Source organism: Habropoda laboriosa, unplaced genomic scaffold, assembly GCF_001263275.1.
Source record: "Habropoda laboriosa isolate 0110345459 unplaced genomic scaffold, ASM126327v1 scaffold718, whole genome shotgun sequence".
Lineage (NCBI taxonomy): Eukaryota > Metazoa > Arthropoda > Insecta > Hymenoptera > Apidae > Habropoda > Habropoda laboriosa.
The window spans coordinates 1,062,651-1,076,050 of record NW_017100942.1 but is presented as its reverse complement, the minus strand read 5'-3'; positions in this window follow the sequence as shown (position 1 = coordinate 1,076,050).

Genomic DNA, 13,400 nt, shown 5'->3' with positions numbered 1-13,400 from the left:
AGACAAAAATTAGGGATACAAAGAATTATTTTATAATATTACTCGATAATCACAATAGCCATTAGACAAAGATGTAGCACAGTAGCTTTGATATAATAGTTACATCCTACTTCAGAAATTCGGACAACTGAAAATCTTCTCTTTGTAGAATTTCGAAAAGCAGGTCGCCCGTGCGGTTTCACGTTTCAATGTTGATTGGCTTCGAATTTTGAGTTCACTGTATGGTGAAGCACAGATCTGTTCGTTATCTCAAAATGCGGAGTGACCTGCAAACCACAGGCTGTTGGAAAGGGCATCCATTTTCGAAAATTAAATCCTGGTAGAAAGAATTTGTCGTTCGACCAGATTGTAGTTCCGTTGATTAGAGAAGTCGTTTAGAAATAAAAAGTCTCCGATAGGAAATCTGATTCTGTCGTAGCAATATTTGTTTACTTTTTATTCCAGTTAAAATTGGAAATTACTTTTCGTAAAATTTATCGTAAATTGTAAGAATTTTCATTTGTACAGTTAATTAGTTTTTTTTTGTTTGTTACTTTTTGTATTTAAAATTTTGTCGTTAGGTATAACGTGTACAGTATTTGTCTAAAAGTAACAAACTCACGAGATGCATCTTGAAATATTGAACTTATGAGGAAGTAAGCCATTATTAACCTGAATGGTCCAGTAATGAAACACTTTACCCGTATAAACGAAATGGGCTACTTTGAACCCTCGTTCAATAATGTACTCAATCAAGTCCCTTTATTCTTTCGAGGATTTCCAAGCAGCGTAATCTCACGGTCAATATTAATAATTGATTCGACAATTTAAAAGGAGATTCTATTAAGTGTATCATCTGCTTCCACTTGAAACGACGAGGTTACAGTTGTCCCATTAATACCTATAAACTGTGATAATATTTTGAACACTTTATTGCGACAATTTTATTTATTTTTTTCATTTTATTTTACAAAGAAACAAGGATACTTTCATTTTCTCGTTTACGTAATACAATAGCATTGTAAAATTTTCATTTTGATAATTTTATTCAAATGGTGCTTTGGTCTATCTTCATTTGAATCATCTTCTAGTTATACTTACTTTAGCAATTTCCTTGGAGTTAACGATTCCCTCAGTCTCGTCCTATCTCCCTTAACGAAGAATTTCGAGCAAGATAATCATGATCACAGTGTGGACGTCACCTAATGTCGTCCCTGACCGCCATCGTTATCGTATCCGATGCTTCATTGACCACATCCTAACCTACGTCACGTGTGCGTCACACGCGGTTGCGAGCTGGCACTCACTGACTCACTCATACACTCACCCACCCACTCACTCACTCACTCACTCTCTCACTCACCCACTCACTCACTCACTCACTCACTCACTCACTCACTCACTCACTCACTCACTCACTCACCCACTCACTCACTCACTCACTCACTCACTCATTCACTCACTCACTCACTCACTCATACACTCACCCACCCACTCACTCACTCACTCACTCACTCACTCTCTCACTCACCCACTCACTCACTCACTCACTCACTCACTCACTCACTCACTCACTCACTCACTCACTCATTTACACATTCACCCACTCACTCATTCACTCACTCACTCACTCACTCATTCAAACATTCACTGAATCACTCACTCACACACTCACTCAATCACACACTCATTCCCTTACTCATTCACACATTCACTGAATCACTCACTCACACAATCACACACTCATTTATACATTCACTCACTCACTCATTCACTTATTCACTTACTCATTCACACATTCTCCGAATCACTCATTCCCTCAATCACACGCTCATTTACACATTCACTCATTCACTCACTCATTGACTCATTCATTTACGAACGCACACAAACCTGAGTACACATTGGAAGCGTAGTTTGTCACAGGACGCGTGTAGTCCTGGGAATACCGTGTACATAAAGGGTGGTCTATAAAACATGGACATAACTTCAGTGGTGCATTCAATACACCAAGAAATGACAAAATTTGAAACTTCATTTCGGTGCACCATTGTTTTAAAACTTTTTTTGTATTTTCTGCTGCTACTCGATAAATAAAGACGAAATATAACAGTTTTGAGGTTAGGAATCCATTGCTTCGAAAATTTGGTACTCGTAAAGTTTAAAAAAAAAAAGGAATCTGCCCCGAAACGAATTTCAACTCAGGCTTCTCTAAATTCTCTACAAATCGTAAACCATAACTTTCAGTCACCGAACCAAAATTTCACATATAGTGCCGTCTTCGTTTAAGCTTCTTCTATTTCGTAAAAATCCTTGCGCACTAAGTAATTCACGAGTAGAACGGGGACACTTTTGTCGCGACGTTAATTTTTCAACGGTCAAAACCCCCCGTCGTATTCCCTTACCGTTTCATTTTAGCTGCATCACAGCTGCCGGTTCAGCTGAACGTCTTAATATCTCAGTTGAGACGATCTACATCTTTCTTGCTCCCATTGGAGCTGTTAATCTTCCGTTGCCAGGCGTCTGAATAGCGCATCGAATGCGTTATCCAGCCTGTCTGATGGCTGGTGTCCATGAGAGACGGGGTAATTAAGGGAAAGTCCAATTATATCTGTTGCAAAGACGCGAGCGGGAACTGGATGGCTACGTCTTCCTTCCGCCAAATCCTGTTCCAACGGAGATGCGTTATCAATGCGCAGTTAAGGGGCTTTAAGCGTCGCTGTAGATTGGCTTTTTTAAATCTGTTACGAACGGCAAAGTCGATTATATACGGTGCTACTGCTGTGTGCACCAGATTTAATGCAGCTGTCTGTCGCGCGTAAACAATTTTTGGCTCAGTGTTGGAAACGAGCTGGAGGTGTTTTAGTTAAAAATTGAGTATCTCGAAAGGTGGCTGTATATCGAAAGGGTTGATGATAAATTGGAAGGAAAGTGGAAAGTGTGAATTAATACTTGTAACTATTTCGCAATCTTCTGCTTCAGCATATGCGATATCTCTTATTGATGCGTATAATTAAAATTGCAATTTTGGGGAACGTAATCCTCAATTTTTCAATAATTGAAACACTTTTACATGTCCTCTGGATGTACGTGAATATTTTCGAAGCGTTAGATTTAAAACGAAATTTTGCACAAAATACACCAATGTGACCTAAGTTGCAAAATTTTTTATACGTAATCCAAATTAATTACATCTCTATTTGACAGAATTTCCACTAATTGGAGCAGTTTCACATCTTCTGGAGAAACGGGAATATTTTCGAAGAGTTGGACTTGAAACAGTAAAAAAATTAAAAAATATGTTATATTTCATAACTAATCACATCTCATTTCCACGGAATTTTCACTAATCGAAATACTTCTACGTATCTTCCATTCGTACCTGAATATTCTTGAAGGCTAAAATATCTCCCAAAAAATCAAATTTTACAATTCTCAATTAATTACATTCCACGCAATATCTCCTCGACGACGGCTCTTTCAACTCTCCCCGTCACCCTCTACCCACCTCACAGTTTCACGTAACGCTGACAACACCACCGAACAATATACACATTTTCCAAACTTGCCATAAGCATTCACTATTGGGGGGGTTAAAGAGAGAGAGATATAGCTTACGGTCGGCTCGAAATCCTTCTAAACGAGCGCAAATCGAGCCGGACGCTGCTCCGGCAGATGATACGAAAAGGCCAAACGGGGTGGATTATAAAGCGGACGGGTTTCTTTTTTTTCCCCATCACAGTGTTTCTCTCCGTCGACACATTTAACGATGTGACTGACGTTTAGTCGTGGGTACAAACACGTGAAAATTTCTATAGGCCGGTACACATACTCGGTGTTAGCCTCGCTTTATGGTATCGTTCGAGCGACAAATTGTACTAAAAATAAACGTTTGCGCTCGGTTACCACTTGACTATTCGTGCGTGCGAAGGTGGCCTCGAACCGGCCGTCCCGTGTACACCGCAAGCCTCCCTTTGATGTGTAGACGATTGGAAGTCTCGAGGCTTGCGAATTATGTAGCCGTTACGTTTTTTTACAGCATGACCTACCTCCACGTCGCGTGAAATCCCTGTGCCTCTGATGGATTTATTTGGAGCACCAACCTCGTCGACGTCGTCGTCGTCGTCGAGCCACCCATTCGCCTGGAGGACGTATTGGCTCGTTCAGATATTAACAGACTCACAGACATTTTCTCCTTTCGCGACACCTTTGCTCCCCTCGATCGAGAGGGTGGCTTACTTTTTTCTTCTTCCTCTTCTTCAAATTCTACTCGAATTGTACGGTTTCAGACGGCGACTCGTTGGAGGGTAATTGGTCGAGATTGAATCTCTGTCTGTTCCATTAGCGTTGATCTTCGGTAGGATTTTTTCTTTTTACTGGTTTCCATCTTGAGGGTAGTTTTTATTTTCTCCTTCTTTGTTCGTCTTCTTCGTTGGCGATGGATACGCTAGAATGTGATTTAATTTTGATGGTGCAGTTGTAAAACTGTAGTTGCATTGTATTTTTTTTTTTGTGGAGGAAAGGGTCAATTTTTTAGACTGAATTATTATTGAAAATTGGGGAGATGTTTGTGTAATTATTGGGGAAAGGTATGGAGGGAGTTTATTGCTCCCTGTGGGTTTGTGGAATCGTGATTATTGCGTGCTTTGAGTAAATTTTCTATTAATTATGGAATAGAAATTTGTAACGACTGCAATGTAAAATATTTCACGTGAATATGTAAGAAATGAGGCTTTGTACGTAATTTGATGGTTAAACAAAGTCGTTCTTACATTTATTTATGTTGCAAGAAACTTCTTAATTTCTGTTATTTTAATAGTGAGTGATTTTTAGAATAATTTGTCGATAAAAGTTTCCAGGGAATACACTTTCTTTTGTAATAATCGAGGCGTGTGTCTGACTATGCAGTGCTGTTTCTCCTTGCAGTCATAAGGAACAGAATATTCTCTGAGATGTGCATCATTTCAAAAATTATTTTAGAGCAACGACTAAATTTACCAACAGTGCTTAAATAATGCTTAATTATTTCACAATACTTCAAAGTTCCACGAAACCCTGAATTATTTTTACAAATAAAGTTTCACCGTCTTTTGCATTTCACATTTTAGCATAATCACAATCACAATTCAAAACAATTACACAGCACAGTTACAAAAGAAACTGCAATATTTTTGCGTTACTCGAAATTAAATCAAATCCGGTATTTAAGAATAAGCGAATAAATTTGCAAATTAATTGTCAAATTATTCAGCATTTAACAGGGAACGAATAAATACTATTAACAATTTAATCGCGATCAATCGGGTTCGCGGAGCGATTTAATTTCTTCTCGTTCACCGCGAACGTTGCAAGGTTGAAACGTTCGGTCGAGAAAATTCTCACAACTTCCGAAAGCTGTTTGATATTTTTAAATATCGTCTGGCACGCGGCTCTATATCGATTACCAGCTTAAATGTGAACAATATTCGGAATTACGCATAACGAAGCTTCGCAAGCGTATAATGCTTCATTACGCGTGATGATGCAGTGAAATTAATTAATAAAATTCCGCCTGCCGAGTTCCATCTGTGTATGCATTATCGCGCCGCTCAAGAGGGTTTAATCAAAATCAATCCAACAGACGCGGAAATCCAGCCGTGAAAGAGAGGAGAGTTAAAATCGAAATGAAATTTACCTGTTTGATCATTACGGTTTCACTCTTTTCCTTCGTTCATTCTTCTCATCTCTGAAGAAATGTGTTTATTTTATATGAAAGAGTATCTAAGATTTTTCGTGTGGAAATTATTTTCAAAAATAATCTTAATTCGTAAGTTTTAAGACACCCAGTATGTAAGTGCAGATTTAGATTACATTTTTTTGCCATATTTCAGATTTTTAAATTACATTTTTTTGCCACATTTCAGATTTTTAAATTTCGAAATTTGAAAAATTTGTAATAATTTTTTTTTTGCATCTTGATAATTTTGGGAAGACTGTTTAGGTCTGCTTCACATTCAGCAAGTGTTTTAATACTTATGGACGAAAGTGTGTGTATGTGTGTCATTTAGGGAAATTATTGGTAAAATTTTTATTAGAATATTTTTATCTCTTAGTTTTCTCATATTTAATAATAATTTTGCTATGGAAATAATTGGGAGACTTAGTATGTATGTAGAAACAAAGATCGAATTTTCTAATGTTCGTTCATTTTCACTCTGCCTAATGGAGAATATACAAATCACACGAGTGCATTGCAATTAATTCATTCGTTCGAATAGAAATTACATATATCTCGAATGTATTCACTCCACGTGTAATTTACCGATACACAAGCTGCCTTTGCAATCAGTGTTAAAACACCGTGGCACTAAATGAATTCACGAGTACCGATATACATTAAATGAATTTACAGATATTTCACTTTCGCGAAGAATAACCAATTTTTATCCAAACGGCACACTTAAACTAATTAGCAAAATTCTACGGTACACCAAAGTAATATATCATATCATAGTTTAAAAATAGAATATATTATGTTACATTTTTTCGCCAATTTGACAAAAAAGTACATTTTTGACTGATTCACAAAAGAAAATACAATAAATTCTCCACAAATGTCAGTCCGCAAGGAACTTAACCCTGACACTTGTAGAGTCAGGGACTACGTTTTCGAGCCCATGGCAAGTAGTGGGTCTACCATGGGTAGAGTAGCGTTGCACTCTTGACTGACTGCGAGCGAGATAACATGGGCGCAGCAATGACGCATACTTAGGCGTAGGTCCATCTATACAGACACTTGTAGAATCCAAACTGACTGACACTTGTAGAGAATTTACTGTAGTATCCTTTTCCCTCAATTCTTTAATTTGTATTAAAAAATCTTGGCTGTGGTAAAATCATTATCTGAAACAAAATTCCACTAATTTATTCCACTGTGTATTCAAAATTCCACTAATTATTCCTCTAACTATTCAAAATTTCTCTAATTACTCCACTAATCATTCAAAATTCCCCTAATTATTCCACCAACTATTCAAAATTCCACGCAACAGTTTTCTCTCACACTCCCAAGAAAAAGAAAAAAAACCGAAATTTCAATTTGACGACGTAAACGTTACCTCCTTCCTCCGAACCGCGATTAGGCTCTTTTCCGAGTCTTCGTCGTCGAATCTCCCGGTCGATAATCTTCCGCCCTCCGATCACACGACGACGCTTCATTTACGCCGTCAGAATTTTTTCCACCCCCTCGTGTCCTCGACGCCGTCGTCGTCGTCAGAGGAAAAGAAGAAGGGTGCGGGTTAGGCCGAAATGTCGTTCATTATGTTCACGAGCGGCTACCTTTGCCGTCGTCACACAGGGGGGCGATCTTCAGCCATCCGATTACAGGTTCGGTTCGCGTAGGCTGTTACGGGCATGGCAGCGCCGCTCGTTTCATAGCGATCGGATCCTTCCACATGGCAGATCAAAACAGCGAAGCCCGCCGAATCGACATGCCCAGCGAACACGGGCCATCTGACACGAAAAGAGAGACATCGCTTCCGGTTCTGCTCGCCGAGCCAGCCAGAAAGAATTAACCGGATAACGCATGTACTCGTCCGTGCATCAAAGCCACTCCGATGCACCGCGGCCTTCTTCTTCCTGTGGGCTCGTTTCTAACGTTTCTGTCCTGTCCCGTACGACAGTGTGGATCTTCGGTAATTTCGATTGTTTTCAGTGTCTTCGAAGGAGGGAGTCCTTGATGGAGGAAATGTGTGGATTGAAGTTTTTGTTTGAAGTGTAAGGCGGTTCCTTTTTGGGGCGAAGATGTTTCGGTGGATCGAAGGCGTTAACCCTTTGACAGTCTGATGAAATTACGGTGAAAAAATGTGTATCTCGCAAATGTCGGGTATGATTATTTTTGAAACAAGGGATACACAATCCTACGGTATAATTGTGACGATAATATCTCGTCCCTTTTCTAAGTTTCTTCCTATATTTGACGCTTTGCCCGAGTTTCACAAGGGATAAACTGTCGAAGTGTTAATTTTGAGGTTCGTGGGGGAGTAATATGCAAACGAGGAGCTCTTTGCGAGAATTGGACAGATTTAAATTGTGCAATTTTTCGGGGCAGATAAAAATGTAACAAAGTATTGAAATTTTGAGATATTAGATTTGGAGCAGTGTTATTTGTTAGGAAGAATAGTCAAATTAATGTGTAAGTTATTTATAGATTGATTATGAAACATTTTAGTGATAATTTTTATTATGCTAGAATTTTTAAGTGCTTGATTTATTATAATGCAATTTTGTAAATCAATGGAGAAATATGCGAGTGAATAAATTATACCGATAACGCTTATAGTAATTGATTGGGTTAGTCAATTTTCTGAATCAGAGTTTCTTGGCACGATTCTGCATTTACCTATTTGAGTTGCCAAAGAAGTTGAATAATTTTCATACGCGAAAGTTTGTCAAGTGTAAAACTGTTCAATCCAATACGTGGGTTAGAGTTCGTTAAATTAGATAAATTAAGGTTGTTATTTTAACAGCAGTAGTAAGCTAGTAGTCTATGAAATATATTATTTTGAATGTTAAATGTAACTTCGCGCACTAACGTTGGATAGATAAATAAGATAGATATAGGGAATTAAAGTTGGGAAAATTATCGTACTATTGTACTAATTTATAGATCTGTGAAAACTATTATTTATGATTATTAGGGGAACTGTTCTCGAAACGCGAACATTGTACGCGAAAATTGTGCCGAAAATTTCGAATCACCTGCCAATTTATATTAATACTGAATCTGCTACTAATTCTTTATCGATTTGAAATTGACGTTGTGGAGATCAATAGCGCTTTACCTCATTTCGATTGATTTGAATGATAAAAAATTCGTTGAAAAATGATTATAAATGCTAACTTTTTTGGGGAATTTTTGTGCAACTTGCAATGCACAGTGATTCCAAACGTTTGGCCGGTAGTGTATATACGTATGTAATGTAGTATGAACCTAATTATGCAATTATTTACATAGTGTCGCACTGTTTGTCAAGGAAAGTGTAAGGCTGACATGTAGAACCTAATATTAGGCAATTACAGAAAATTGATTCGTAGAAATAAAATATGAGAGAGTACTATTATAAATTATGTCCAATAAGCTGATTTGCCAAAATGTTGAAAGTGAATCTCCCTATATTTCTGTCTTTGAAATTCAAATAGAGAATTTTATATTTTACGTCTTTACATCTCAAAACTTACATTCACCTAATTTAACAATGTTAAAGTAATCTATACTTACAGGAATTCAGATCGAATTTTCAAAATTTTGTTTTTTTATTCTCCTTCATTAATTCTCCATATTTTTCATCCACTTTACCGTATAAAAGTTGCAGAGTCTCTTTCATACAAATCGAAGTCAGAAAAGAAACAATTATTTATTAATCTCCAATTTACACTACTTTCGATTATTATCCGAATTTTATTTTAATCCATTTTTCATTGTTAAGAGAACACTTTTGCACAATACGAAAAGGAATTCACGTAACAATTTTCTCGCTACAATTAACACTGCTCTCGATAAATTCTTATTCGAATTATTACAAAAAGAATAGTATCTCACAATGAGAAAAAGATTTTTCAAAATTTCATATTTCTTATCAACCTTACCGCATGAAGGTAACCAAATTTCTTTCATACACAAATCGACGTCAAAATTCCAAGTGAAACTGCGCACGATTACTATCTCAATTTTATTTCTCAATTATTATCATCCAAAATTTATTTCAATTCCTTTTTTTTTACTATCAAAAGAACACTTTTCCTCAACAAGAAAAGATAGTCACGTGAAAATTTTCCCGCTCGTCGCCCTATCAAAACTTACCACTTCGCACCTATTACATAATCGCAGGCATTGTTCTTAGCCATCGTTGCCCCGCGGTAGTAAAGACGCGGCGAATCAGTGTACTCGATTCAATTACCTTTGAAATCCCTTGTCGTCGGACATTAAAGCGCGCCCCCCCCCCCCCGCCGCTAAGCTTCGCGGAATCCTCTATGGGGGTAACGATAATGAAAAAAAAAAAAAAAAAAGAAGAAAGAAAAAAAAGCGGGAGAGAAGAAAAGGAGAAAAACGAACGAACGGGTAAAACGTTAACAGTGTCTCCGTTTCAGCGACGAAATACCTCATGTCCATCGTGCGAACCGAGGGAAAAACGCGTCGGAATGTGGCTTCATCCCTTTCGTAAATAATGCCTGCCCGTTTGTGTTCCAATTTAAATGAGTGTCGCTTGAACTCACCGTCGCTGATAAAGCGTGACTTCTCCGTTCTTTTTACGCGTGCTCCAGGTTTCGTTAGGTTCTTTTTCTTTCTCTTTTCTTTTTCTCTTTTCCGGCGAAACAACGCTGGAGTTTTTGGAACGGTGGTTAATATTAACCACGTTCGCCGAGTTCTTTTCGTTTCTTTCCCAGCCGGGTTTGTTCCCTTTAATTCGTCGACGAGGCAGCCGCGGCTTTCTGCGGGCCGCAAGTTCGTTTGGTTTAAGCTTGCTTCAGTTTGCATCCACCGCTTGTTCTCGAGCTTATTTCAATTTTGCGAGCTTGCAGTAGGTGGTGCATTTTTGTGTTAGATGGACGCGAAAAAATGTGTTTTCGCGAGTGGTCTCGTTGTTTCGCATTTTTCGTACCGTGCCGCCGCGATGGAGTTGCGTAACGTTACGCGGAGGCTGGTGAATTGGTATCAACAAGTGTTGGATGGAATTATATCGACGTTCGGGCGTTTCGAGCTTTTCGATGGAAGTGGAAAGCTAGTGTTGAGGCGAGAATTGGTCCTTAATTCGAACGTAAGAGTCTATGATATTATTTGGGATTTTCTACTTTTGCTTTCGTGTACTTTCTTGCTCTGTGAAGACCAATATTATGGATTTAGGCATGTAATTGGAATTTTGCAGGACGATTCTAAAGATCGGGTAAGACTGTGAGAAAGAGAATTGGGTAAGATAAAAATCGTAGAGAAAAATTTCGGAAATATAAATATTACCGCTTTCTTCCTTTTTTCTTCATATTTTTTCCAGCTGTGTGACTGTAAATACACCATCGGCCAAATGTTTGGAATCACCGTGCATTGTAAGTTACACGAAAGTTTCCAGAAAGAAGTTAGCAATTTTAAGAAACTCTTAACGAATTTTTTCGAAATGAGGTAAAGTGCTATTGATCTCCACAAATTGGTAGGTGATTCCAAACTTCTGGCCGGTAGTGTATATCTAAAAATTGGGTAAGGCATTACTTTTGTTCCAAGTGAAGTTGGAAAAAACTCATATATCAAAATTTTGAAAATATAAATATTAGTGATTTCTTTTTCTTTCCTTTGAAGTAATGTAGTTACGAATAATAAGGCGTGGCTAGGGTTACGCTATGTACCCACACGGTAGTAGTGAGATCTTTTTATTAAACCTTGGCTGACGGCTTTGGAGGTCCGTGCAAGTCCGTGCGCTTTTTTCCTACTGCTTTTCGGCTACGTGTTAATCATCCCTGATTGGTTAACCTGTCGCATCGGTGTTAACCAATCAGGTAATTTCTTTCCGAGTCGCTGCGTGTCCCTTGCGCCCTTGGCGCGCTTTTTCGGGGACCGCAGTGCGACTTGGCGGGGAAGGTTTTTCCCGTGACGTCATTTGGCGACACAGCTGAGTTTCCTCCAGGTCAGGTACTCGTGACCTGCCGGTCCGGGCCTCGTACGGCGGACCTTTCGGAAACCCTTGGTTTATGATGCGGCAATTTGCTATTGAGGCCGTCGGAGAAAGTTTCTACGCGGACATGCATTGTCGAATTTCTAGAAATTAAATAAGCTAAAAACGGTTTCCTCAAAAATAGCTTTTCAAGCGCGCACGTCATAAACCGTGCTGGTAGTCTGCTCGCCAAATGTTCTTCGCTGTAGCTGGTCGCTACACCTTCATAAACTATCGAATTGTGTGATTGCAAATATACCTGAAAATCGGGTGAGACTGTAGCTCTATCCAAGTGAAGTTAGAAAATAATCTTATATGAAAATGTGAAGAATACAAATGTTACTGATTTTTTGCATTTTCCGTCATACTTGTTCGAAACTGTGCGAATGCAAATATAATTGATTTAAATAACCGAAATTATACAGGTTGATTCAATAAAATTAGGTTACCTCTGTTCGAACAGAAGTTATTCGATTAAAGTACGAATATAGGATTAGCCAAAGGTACCTTTTCTTCTGGCGATTTCGATCGTGACTATTCATGGCTCGGTAGAAAATTATAGTATTTCCATTCTTGTCAAGATGCCTCTATGGAACTCTCGAGTATCCAGACTCTGATTCGATCTTTGCGATTCTCGTTCAAAAATGTCCCTTACACCCCCGTCAACGAATATTTTCCTTTAGCCCATGGCAACGATTTATTCGTGCATTCAGTTATGTACATATCAATTGGCAATTTCCTGTGTTGGCCCTATGAAAAGTGGCCATTGACCGAATCACCTGGCATTTTCGAGGCTTCCATCGACTTCTCTTCCACGTCATTTCCTACTCTCTCTCTCTCTCTCCCGACGGATTTTTCGGTTCTCCGCGGAACATTATCGCAGGTCACGTGCACTTCCATCGTGCACAATACCTTCAATTTCATAGATTCCATTCGAACCCTCTCTAATGCGTAATAATCCGTTTTCCTACCGTCCTTACGAAAATCATCATTTTCCATGGATCGATTGGCTCGAATAATAGACATCGACGGTCTAACTGCTCTTTTAACTCCTCAAGCACTACGAATCCGTGTATTTTAACGAAAAGTATCAAAAGTATGGGTAGTTATCTTCTGTAGAAGGTGGACTAAGGGAAGTTACCAGGTTTTACATCTTTAGAACTGTATAGGTAAGAGAAGAATTTTTTGATTAAACGTTACTTGCTATAAAGGGAGTTTCATATGGTACTTTGTAATATATGAGGGTCATCTTCGTTTCTTTTTTAGAATATACCATATTTTTACATTTACTCATTTATACACGTGTTGTAAAATATTCATTAGTCAATTTGGTTAAATACTTTAACCCTTTCGCTGTGGCAGACGAAATTATCAATTTTTTAACTCAAACTTTGACAATCAATTTCCTTCTAACTTTTACCCTGTCTAAAAGAAAGAAAAAATTAACTTGCGTCAATGGTCGCTCAAAAATGGCTAATCTCCCAGCTACTCCAACTCGTCACAATCTACTTCGATCGTATTTTCACTCTCCAAAGGATCTACAGTGCCAAAATTCCCCTCTATCATCGATCCACTGCGTTCTCAGTCGTCCCAGGATCCCAAACTGCCATAAGGTTGAAGATCGACACAACAAAACCGAACTTTCTCAAGAAAAAACCCCCGGAAAAATCGTCGCCCAGAATCTCGCCCTCGATCTTCGAGCCCTTTTTTTGCCATCGGTGCATCGACTTGGCGACAATGCAC